We start from the raw sequence: 9,938 nt of genomic DNA, 5'->3' as shown, positions 1-9,938 counted from the left end.
TCGTCCCAATGGACTGGGTGCGGGTCCAGCGGCCATACCGGAAAAACAAGCTCCACACTTTCTGGTCACAGCCCCAGCAGGTGCAAAAGCAGTTAGGTCCAGTTACATTCCAGCTATCTGGTTCCCGTTGGCATGCCAGTCGGCTTAGGAAAGTACCGTGCCCTTCTGGTGCAGATCACACCCGAGACACTGTGCTCCCTTGCTCCCTGCTTGTTTCTTCATACCTTCTGCCCCAACCAAGGCATTCCAGTGACCTTGCAAGCGACATCCCTACCACCATCTGAACCATCGCAAGGCAGGCCTATCAGATCGCACACTCGGCCTGCTCGCTTCCAGGACTACTTAACGTTCTTTCGCACTTAGTTCACTGGGAGGGGAGGGGAAATGTTGCATGCTTAGTTAGACTTATAATCTGGTGTTTAATTAAAGTTATGGGTTTGTTACATTGATAAGATATAAAGAGCGCTGGTCACTTTAAGAGTTAGGAACAGACAGTGACGTTGACGCTAGAATGTTTTCGCACAGTTCAGTGATGTGAGTGCTGAGTTGATGGAGTTCAGGAAGGTTGATGAGAACAATAAAAAGTAAAATAAGTTGAAGTACGAGTCCTCTTTACAGACATAACAATTTGCTTCTGGAAAAAAAGGGGGAAAGATTTTGTAAAATGTTTAAGTTGCTCTTTTCTACACAAAGAAGTGAACTGTGACCAAGGGTTGTCAAAACAGTGCCAGTCTACACCAGCATTATTTCAACCCATTCTCACTCCAAAGGTGTCAAAAAACCGAAGCATGGTCAAGCGCTCCTAGCGTCACTTTTATGACGCCAAATGTGCCTCTCAGCGTCGCAGTTTCGACGCACTACGACAGGGGTGCCCAACCCTGCTCCTGGCGATCGACTGTCCTGCAAAGTTTAGCTCCACTCCTAATCAAACACACCTGAAGCAACTAATTAAGGTATTCAGGCTCACTTAAAAATTAAAGGCAGAATGTGTTTGATTAGGGTTGGAGCCAAACTTTGCAGGACAGTCGATCGGCAGGAGCAGGGTTGGGTACCCCTGCACTACGACCTTCATTGCTTTCAGTGGGAAACTTTTGGCGTCAGAATTTCGACGCAAGGACATGAGATGTTTATCGCTATGAAATCACGTTCAAGAAGTCTCATTCAGCACACATCGCGATACTTGCCATCAGTTCCACAGTTTGGGTGAGTAGTCGTAAATACACTCTTTTAATGCCTTTTATAAAATTTATTTTGTCTTCTTTATTAATCAGATTAGCGCCATATGTTTAATCGCAGTATTATGTCGGTCATCCGTGGCTGTCTTTGAGTTTCATTGCGTTTAAATAAATGAACACAGCTGCTAATTATTTTTATATTAATTAAACTAAATATTTATTTCAGGTTCTAAGATATAAATTGTATTTGTGGTAAAATCATGGTAATCACGACACTTACAATAGTAATAAATGAAATTTGAAGTTAAAACAGTAAACGGGATATTTACCATGTTTTTACCACAGTAACTGTAGTTTTACTATGGTATATTAATAATCAATACAACAATACAATAATCACCAAACCAGCTGTTTGTATCACTGTAATGTTAGTGTTTTTATGTGCTTTTATATGACAGATATCACAGTAATCATATGTTCTGTACCATGCTTTTAATACCTTTTAATGTAAATCCAAAAAAATAAAACAAATTAAAAATAAATAATAAAAAAAATGTATTTTTCCATCTTGCAGTTCATTCATATCAGTTTATATATAAATATTTTGCTCACAGATCATTATTAACATTATGTATATAATTTCATTTGATTTTCTCTCCCCTTTTTTATTATTTTTATTTTTAGCTGAAAAGACGTAAAGGCAGTCAGCCCAGTGGTGTTTCTGGAGAGGTATTCCTTTAGAAATGGAGAAAACTGAAATCTGCGGAGGCAGACATTTGCAGCAGTAAGTCTGTGATAGTTTGTTTCTTTTATCAAACATTCCTGCTGTTATAATTTGTACAGCATTTGTTGTTTCTTAAACTGTTGCACTGTCCAAATACCCACACTTGCCATCTTTGCACTTGACCACTTGATTACTTATTTGACGTCTTTCCTGTATTTGGCCTAGTGTTCGAGTGACCATAAGTGTGTGTCGAACTTATCATGACCTGATGACTGTTTCCCAAATCCTGGTCCTGTAGAACCCCAGCACTGCACTGTTTTGGTGTCTCTCTTATCTGACAAACACACTTTTGAGGTCTTGGAGTCTTCACTGATGAGGTGATGAGTTGAATCAGGTGTGTTTGAACAGGGAGACATCTCAAATGTGCAGTGTTGGGGTTCTCCAGGACCAGGATTGGGAGCCACTGCCTTATGGGACACACTTATGTGTTTACAGAGATTTTTAATATCTAATTATCAATTTTCACATACTGTACATTGGACAGCTTTCCGTGACCTCTTGTGAGATCTCGGCAAAAAGTCTGACGATTTATACCAAAACATGACGCATGATGGGATACACTAAGTGTTGTATAGTGCTCCGGAGCAGTATTGGAGAGGTTTAGTGTGTGTTAAGGATGCTTTGCTTTGGCATTATTAAGACTGAGAACAGTCTTGTGCACACACTGTCACGTGCACACACTCTCAAGTGGCCAAGTTGCCAACTGCAAGTGTGGGTATCTGGACAGGGTCAAAGTCTTAAAAATTAACCCTAAACACAGTCGCACATCACAGTCTTAATCATTCAGTTTAACACTTGTATGATATTGTACAAGCCCCAGGACGGTCTCATCTGACACTATCAAAAGAATTCATATGACTATAGCTTGCTATTAATTACTTGCTTTTAATAATGGATGCATTTAACATTTAATTATACAGCATCGTTACAGAGGCTGCTTTTATGGTCTAAACAAAACCCAATGCAATGTACAAGTTGCACGTAATTAATAATATATCCTTCCTTTCTGTCTTACAGGATTGTTTCTGATAATGCTGTTCTTCTTTTTCAGGTCTACAATATCGAGCTCAACAGCTCTTTTAAGAGCCAACCCTCACAAACCTTCCTAAAAACTAAAAGAGCTATTACTGAGTCTCAGCGAATCTTGCCATGATCAGCTCTTCCCAGGTACATTTGTTTAGAATATTTTTAAATCAACATTTACTCATCAAATGCTCTGGTCTGAATTAACTTATTTTAAATTAACTTAATTATATGTTTAATGAGCAATATTAATTGCACACAGAGTAAGTAGAGATTATCTTGTTTCACAGAAGAGAAGGAAGACCAAGGAAATGATTTGCTCAGGATGAGGAATGAAGATGGCCATCTTGTGCTCAAACAAACAGAAGTCCTCTGGTATGTGTGTATTGAAGCAATGCTGTGTTATACAGCACTTTATGATGATCTCTCACAGAACTGTTCATGTCAGCCTTGATTTTTTTTATACTATTACAATTACAGCATGTTAGCAAAGTGTGACTGGACATTTTTAATCTTATGTTTTTTAAAACACACCACCTGTTTCAAAAGCAGACAAGTATCATGAAATTGGTTTAGTTGATACAAAAACCAATTGACATTATTTCATTGTTTTGTAAATGTTGTGTTATAAATTGTGAATTGATAGTTTATTGGTTTGAAGCAAGAACTTGCACTGCACAGACTAAAACACATTTGTGAGAGAAGTCAGGAACTCTGGAGAAATGTTCTAGAGGAAAAAATACACATTTACTGCAACAATAGATGAATTCTTGAGGCAAAAACTCTCTCTGAGAACTACACATGCTAATGGAGTCTCATGAGCAAGACCTTTGCCTCTGTAACTTTTTCTTAATTCTGGCAGAATTAAATTTTTATTGCAGTATTTTAATTTGTACAGATGATCTCATCAGCCAAATGAGGGTTTTTTTTGACCAAGGACAGAAAGAAGAGGATGGGGTAAATTGTCTTCAAAGAAAAAGCTTCTCAAAAGGTCTTAAAACAGCTTGAAGAATGGTAAGTGTACAGTACTACAAGGGTCATAGTTGCTCACCCTGCTAAAATCACGCAGAACATAAGCTGAGCTCTCTGTCCATTAAACAACTTCATCTGGATTGTTTGTTTTACTTTGACCAGGTCTGGGATCTTAGGACTGAGAGATCCTCTGGCTGAGAACAAGCTACACCACATCAGTGCTGGATATCACACACAAACTGTTTCCAGACACGAGAGAAGAAGATCACGATGGGGAGATGAAACCAGTTTAGATGTGATGATAAGGAATCATTATTTTCTGAAACAGTATCAAATGTCTTATATGTATCAGTTGACTGGATGGGATTGTGTGACTTTTAAGGACATTTCATCACTCATCAGTGTGAACTGATTAATATATGAGGTTAATGTATTTTTGATTATAAATAATTATTTTCCTTGAATCTTATTTGTCTTGATGCTACTTTATCAACTTTATAGTCTATGCTTCAATAAAATGAAAATTGTGAATATTGTGTTCTGAAGATTCTTGGTAAATACATAATTTTACTAGGTAGGCTCATATGTGTTTATTTTAGACTTGGCAAAACTACATATTAATTATTGGGATTATTTTTTACTTAAGACATAAACATTTTTGATCGGATTAATAACATCTGTGACATCAGTACACCAGAAAGTTATATTTTATATATTAGTAACAAATATGCCAATTTTTTGTGAAATAAAGGGAGTTACGAGATTCATTATTTTGCATTACAAGATGGTGCCATGGGCTTTATTGTTACAAACACTTGAGGGATAACTGAGAATGTAGCAGGAATGATCAATGTGGATCTTGAACTGCATTAAAACCAAGAGCATGCACATTACTGATGTCCAGCACATGAGGAGCCAGATACGGGGGTGAGGAGGACATTTTTACACTGATTTTTGCTAATTAGTTTATATATATATATATATATATACTAGTATTCTTAGCACTGCATGAATTTGTCCTTGTGTAATAGTAAAGTATCACAATGTTTATAAATTGTCCTTGATTACTGCTTTATAGTGGGGAATAGATAACGGCAAGTTGTTGCAGGTTCATCCATTATATTTATTGCCATTTACTTCAAAAATCAAGGAAATAATCTATTATTTTCATTATTAAATCATTTCTTTCTAATTTTTCCATGTTTCATCAGATGGCCTCACAATGTCCTGTCAAAAGTTATAATAACCATGATGTAAGAATAGAAAACAGTGGACTGTGAAAACTGTCAGATATAAATTTGACTCAGCTCAGATTGTTGTCCATGATGAGGAGAATACATATATGTAGGTTTTACTGCCCTTCTACCCCCAGGGGCCCAGTAGCACCCCCCGGAAGAGCCCAAAACTGTACATTTCAAATGGCTGTAAATCAGAGTCCAATTAACATATCAAAGAGAAAATGGGCAGGATTATTACTTATGCTATGCTGATAAAATAATGTTAATTTTTCAGAAATAAATGGAAAGCTGGCATAAAGGCATTTTAAATATTGCTCACTGTAAAATACCACATTTCAGCTTGCCTCTCAAATATATCATAGAGGTTTGCACTATGAACATATTTAGATATCCAGTTTTCCTTAAAATAAATAATTTATTTCGTTTCGTTAATAAAAAGTTTTAAACTACATTACCCACAAGCCTCCGTCGTTCTATCTATGGAAAGGCAAAACTAGGTGCTGTTTTTTGTAGTTCATTGAAGTTATGCTTAGGGTTAGGGTTAGGATCTCGCTAAAGATGTAATTTTTCTCAACATAGCAACACTTCATTGTTGACTTTATATTATATTACTAATGTGATGATAGCAGCAAAACATACTTTTTAAGTCCAACCACAGACTGTCCTGAAAATTGACAGCCAATGACATCAAAGCTGAGTAGCGGCGTCACACTTCCTTATCCATTTATGACAGATGTCTTTCGTTTTTTGGCTGAATGGATAGATTCGTTTAACAATAGATTAAATTTGTTACTTATTAGATTCTGTTTTATTAACGTCTACACCTTCCTCCGTTGTTCAGCTTGACAAAAATTGGGCAATATTGATGTGCACATGCCCAGCAGTCGCTGTTGTATCCCATCTAACAGATTCCTTTCATTAAATATAAGACACATTTTAAAGATTTAGATTTTTTTTTGATCAAAGACAAATATATTTACTAATCAAATGATGTGCTTCTAAAATTTACATTGTATATTACATTGTGCTTTAAAGGTGCCATCTGTCATGACTGGCAAAAAAATCAAGTCATACTCCACATTCCATACCAGATGGGGGCAGTATGCCTCAATAAAGTGAATTGGTCTACTCTAGAGTAACAAACGAGAAACGGCAGTCTCTATGCTCCGCCCCTACCTTCACAACAACTTTACAGCATAGCTGAAGCCTATAAGACAGCGGTTCTCAATTGCAGTCCTCGCGCCCCACTGCTCTGCACATTTTGAACGTTTCTCTTAGAGCTTCAGACATTTGTTCTATTCGAACATAAGTGCCCTGCGAAGTGGACATCACATGATATTCAGCCATGATTCCAGTTCGAAGCGAACGTAGCAATCAAAGTGCATTGAAGTGTGCAAGACGTGAATTTAAATTGTATCGATTTACAGAGGTATACGATGTCACAGTTGTCCATGTTTAAAGACGCTGCACAGCACAAATCAGTGAATGAATGTTTCGATTTGAGGTAAACTTCAACAGATTTCCCTTGCTCAGAGAGTAGGGAGCAATGAACATTTGAAGAACAGTTCATGCACGGAGTTCATTTCTAACGAGCTGATTATCTGAATCAGGTGTGTTAACAAAGAGAAACGTGCAAAATATAAAGAGCAGTGGGGCGCGAGGACTGGAATTGAAAACCGCTGCTATAAGAGGACGGAACATTCATTGGGTGATGTCAAGTGATTTTGAAACATGACATCTTCAAGCTACTCCCCTTCACCTTTACCAGTGAATATGTTCATATTTGTTTTGTTCATATTACATTGAGTTGTAAATACACATTATTGGAATTAAATTAATTTGACAGACAGCATTCTGTCAACATCATTGGTCAACATCAGACAGCTGATGTTGACCAAGCTAGCGCCAACCAACGTAACCAGAGCTGCCAACTCTCACAAGCATTCACCGTGAGACACACGCAATTGACTCTTTTCACACGCTTTCACGCCACACATCAATTTTCTCACATACAGAAAAACCACGAAGCAAAGAGGACACGGAGACCAACAGACTAGACAGAGCAGGTTACTTATCATATAAAAAATGGGTAAGTTATAGCTAGCTAATTATCAAACGCAGCTACAGTTAGCCATCGCTAACATTAGCACGTTTATAGAACAGCCTTCGATACATTTCTATGTTATAACTTCCCGAAAAAAAATACACAAACATATAAAACAAACTTCTAGCGAAATACTAACAGCATCTAACTTACCAATCCAAAAGAAATGTTGCAAGTTCGGTGTCGGACCTCATTTCTTTCAGGTCCATCAGTTGGTTTACTCTGTTGTTTACTCTGGTTCGGCTCCTTTTCTTATCGGATTTGATTTGTGATTCCGAGCGCGGTTGTTTCCCTGTAGCGGGTGGTGGTCTCTTGCCAAGGGCTTAAGTCACATGAAGTAGTGGGCTGTACTTTCCACATGATTGACATCAGGTTAGATTACGCCCACAAGCCGTGCGAGTTATTCGTGTATTGCAGGTTGGCTGGTGGTTATGTTGCCCGCATACCGCCTCCCATGGCCGAAACTGGTATTACGACACCTGTCGGGCCGGGGCTAGTAATGCTACTGCTAATTAAGGTTGATATCTCTGCAGCACTATAACTTGACATTTTTTTAATGACATCATCGCCCTTACTTCTCCTCATACTTTTGATGCGTGTAGGTCATTTTTTGAATATTTTTAGCTCAATTTTTGCACATGGCACCTTTAAAGTTATAATTGTTCACATTTGTGTTTCTGTGATTTACCATTCTCTACCATTTGAACTCTAGGAATAAAAACAGAAAGAATAAATGAATGAATGAATGAATGAATGAACAAATAAATACATAAAGCATAATGAACATGCATATTTGCATAACATGCATTGTAAGGATGTTCCATTATTTATTGATATGTCAAACTCATTTAAAGAGAGCGTGCCCAAATTACTACACTGCATCCTCTGTCACCAAGCTCGTTTTTGCCAACATGAAGAATAAAAAGGCAGTTATGTTGTAAACGTTAACTATTTTCAGTATGCAAATGAAAATGCTTTTATTAAAAAACAAAACAGTAAATACAGTATGTCTTTCAGAGAACACTGGAAGATCAATTTTCTAAAAAATTAAATTGACCAAAATGTTATACAACACAATGTAAATGTTTCAAACTCGCAAAATAACATCATGAAGACATGCATGTCAAGTGTGCAATATCATCTATAAAACTCTATCAGCACAGCATCAAATAAACACTGATTGTCCGAACAATGGAAGATAGAGAAAGTGTTCAGGAAAACAAACACCTGCTACCTTTGACAATAACATCATGAAATTCACTTCATGACTGGAACTAGGGGATGACTGTGTATGAATATGTCTTTTACTAAAACTACTGATGAGAACTGATGCTTTTTTATGATAAAAGCATTAGGAAGACACCAAGTAAGGTTTACTTTATGAAGCTTGAAAAAGAGAACACAATGCTTTATCAATACAAAAAATACTATTTTTATTTTAACTATTGTTTTCATCACTGGTTCTGTAATGTATTCATTATGAGCTTATAATTAAAACAAAGTTACATCTTCTGCAAAAATCAAACCACTGCAAAGTCTAATCACTGATCCAGGGACCATTTCTGTGTGTGTAGGGGATAAAGAGTTAAAGAGGTGAGTCCTTGTGCATGATGGAGAACTACAGTGTAATCTGCAAACAATCCTGTAAGACAGAAAGGAAGGAAATGTTATTAAATTACATGCAACTTGTACATTACACTGGGTTTTGTTCTAGCAAGCTATATTCATATGAATTCTTTGGATAGTGTCAGATGAGACAGTCCTGGGGCTTGTACAATATCATACAAGTGTTAAACTGAATTATTAAGACTGTGATGTGCGACTGTGTTTAGGGTTCATTTTTAAGACTTTGACCCTGTCCAGATACCCACACTTGCAGTCTTGGCCACTTGAGAGTGTGTGTATGTGACAGTGTGTGCACAAGACTGTTCTCAGTCTTAATAATGCCAAAGCACAGCATCCTTAACACACACTAAACCTCTCCAATACTGCTCCGGAGCACTATACAACACTTAGTGTATCCCATCATATATCATGTTTTGGTATAAATCGTCAGACTTTTTGCCGAGATCTCACAAGAGGTCACAGAAAGCTGTCCAATGTACAGTATTTGAAAATTGATAATTAGATATTAAAAATCTCTGTAAACACATAAGTGTGTCCCATAAGGCAGTGGCTCCCAATCCTGGTCCTGGAGAACCCCAACACTGCACATTTGAGATGTCTCCCTGTTCAAACACACCTGATTCAACTCATCACCTCATCAGTGAAGACTCCAAGACCTCAAAAGTGTGTTTGTCAGATAAGAGAGACACCAAAACAGTGCATTGCTGGGGTTCTACAGGACCAGGATTTGGGAAACAGTCATCAGGTCATGATAAGTTCGACACACACTTATGGTCACTCGAACACTAGGCCAAATACAGGAAAGACGTCAAATAAGTAATCAAGTGGTCAAGTGCAAGATGGCAAGTGTGGGTATTTGGACAGTGCAACAGTTTAAGAAACAACAAATGCTGTACAAATTATAACAGCAGGAATGTTTGATAAAAGAAACAAACTATCACAGACTTACTGCTGCAAATGTCTGTCTCCGCAGCTTTCAGTTTTCTCCATTTCTGAAGGAATACCTCTCCAGAAAC

The 9,938-nt window shown here is 37.4% G+C and overlaps 1 long non-coding RNA gene across 5 annotated transcripts; it reads left to right on the top strand.

The window, feature by feature from the left end:
* Positions 1 to 1,106: 1,106 nt before the first annotated feature.
* On the top strand, positions 1,107 to 4,251 carry LOC132130522 (uncharacterized). Of its 5 annotated transcripts, none has more exons than XR_009428725.1 (6): positions 1,107 to 1,203; positions 1,860 to 1,959; positions 3,011 to 3,126; positions 3,273 to 3,357; positions 3,881 to 3,996; positions 4,117 to 4,251. It is a non-coding gene; the product is annotated as an uncharacterized LOC132130522 (long non-coding RNA). The 5 variants fall into 5 exon arrangements; XR_009428726.1 differs by having other exon boundaries at positions 1,860 to 1,967; XR_009428724.1 differs by lacking the exon at positions 1,107 to 1,203 and having other exon boundaries at positions 1,816 to 1,959.
* Positions 4,252 to 9,938: the final 5,687 nt, after the last annotated feature.

The sequence above is a fragment of the Carassius carassius genome, chromosome 47, assembly GCF_963082965.1.
Source record: "Carassius carassius chromosome 47, fCarCar2.1, whole genome shotgun sequence".
Classification (NCBI taxonomy): domain Eukaryota; kingdom Metazoa; phylum Chordata; class Actinopteri; order Cypriniformes; family Cyprinidae; genus Carassius; species Carassius carassius.
This window is presented reverse-complemented; position numbering and strand designations above follow the sequence as displayed.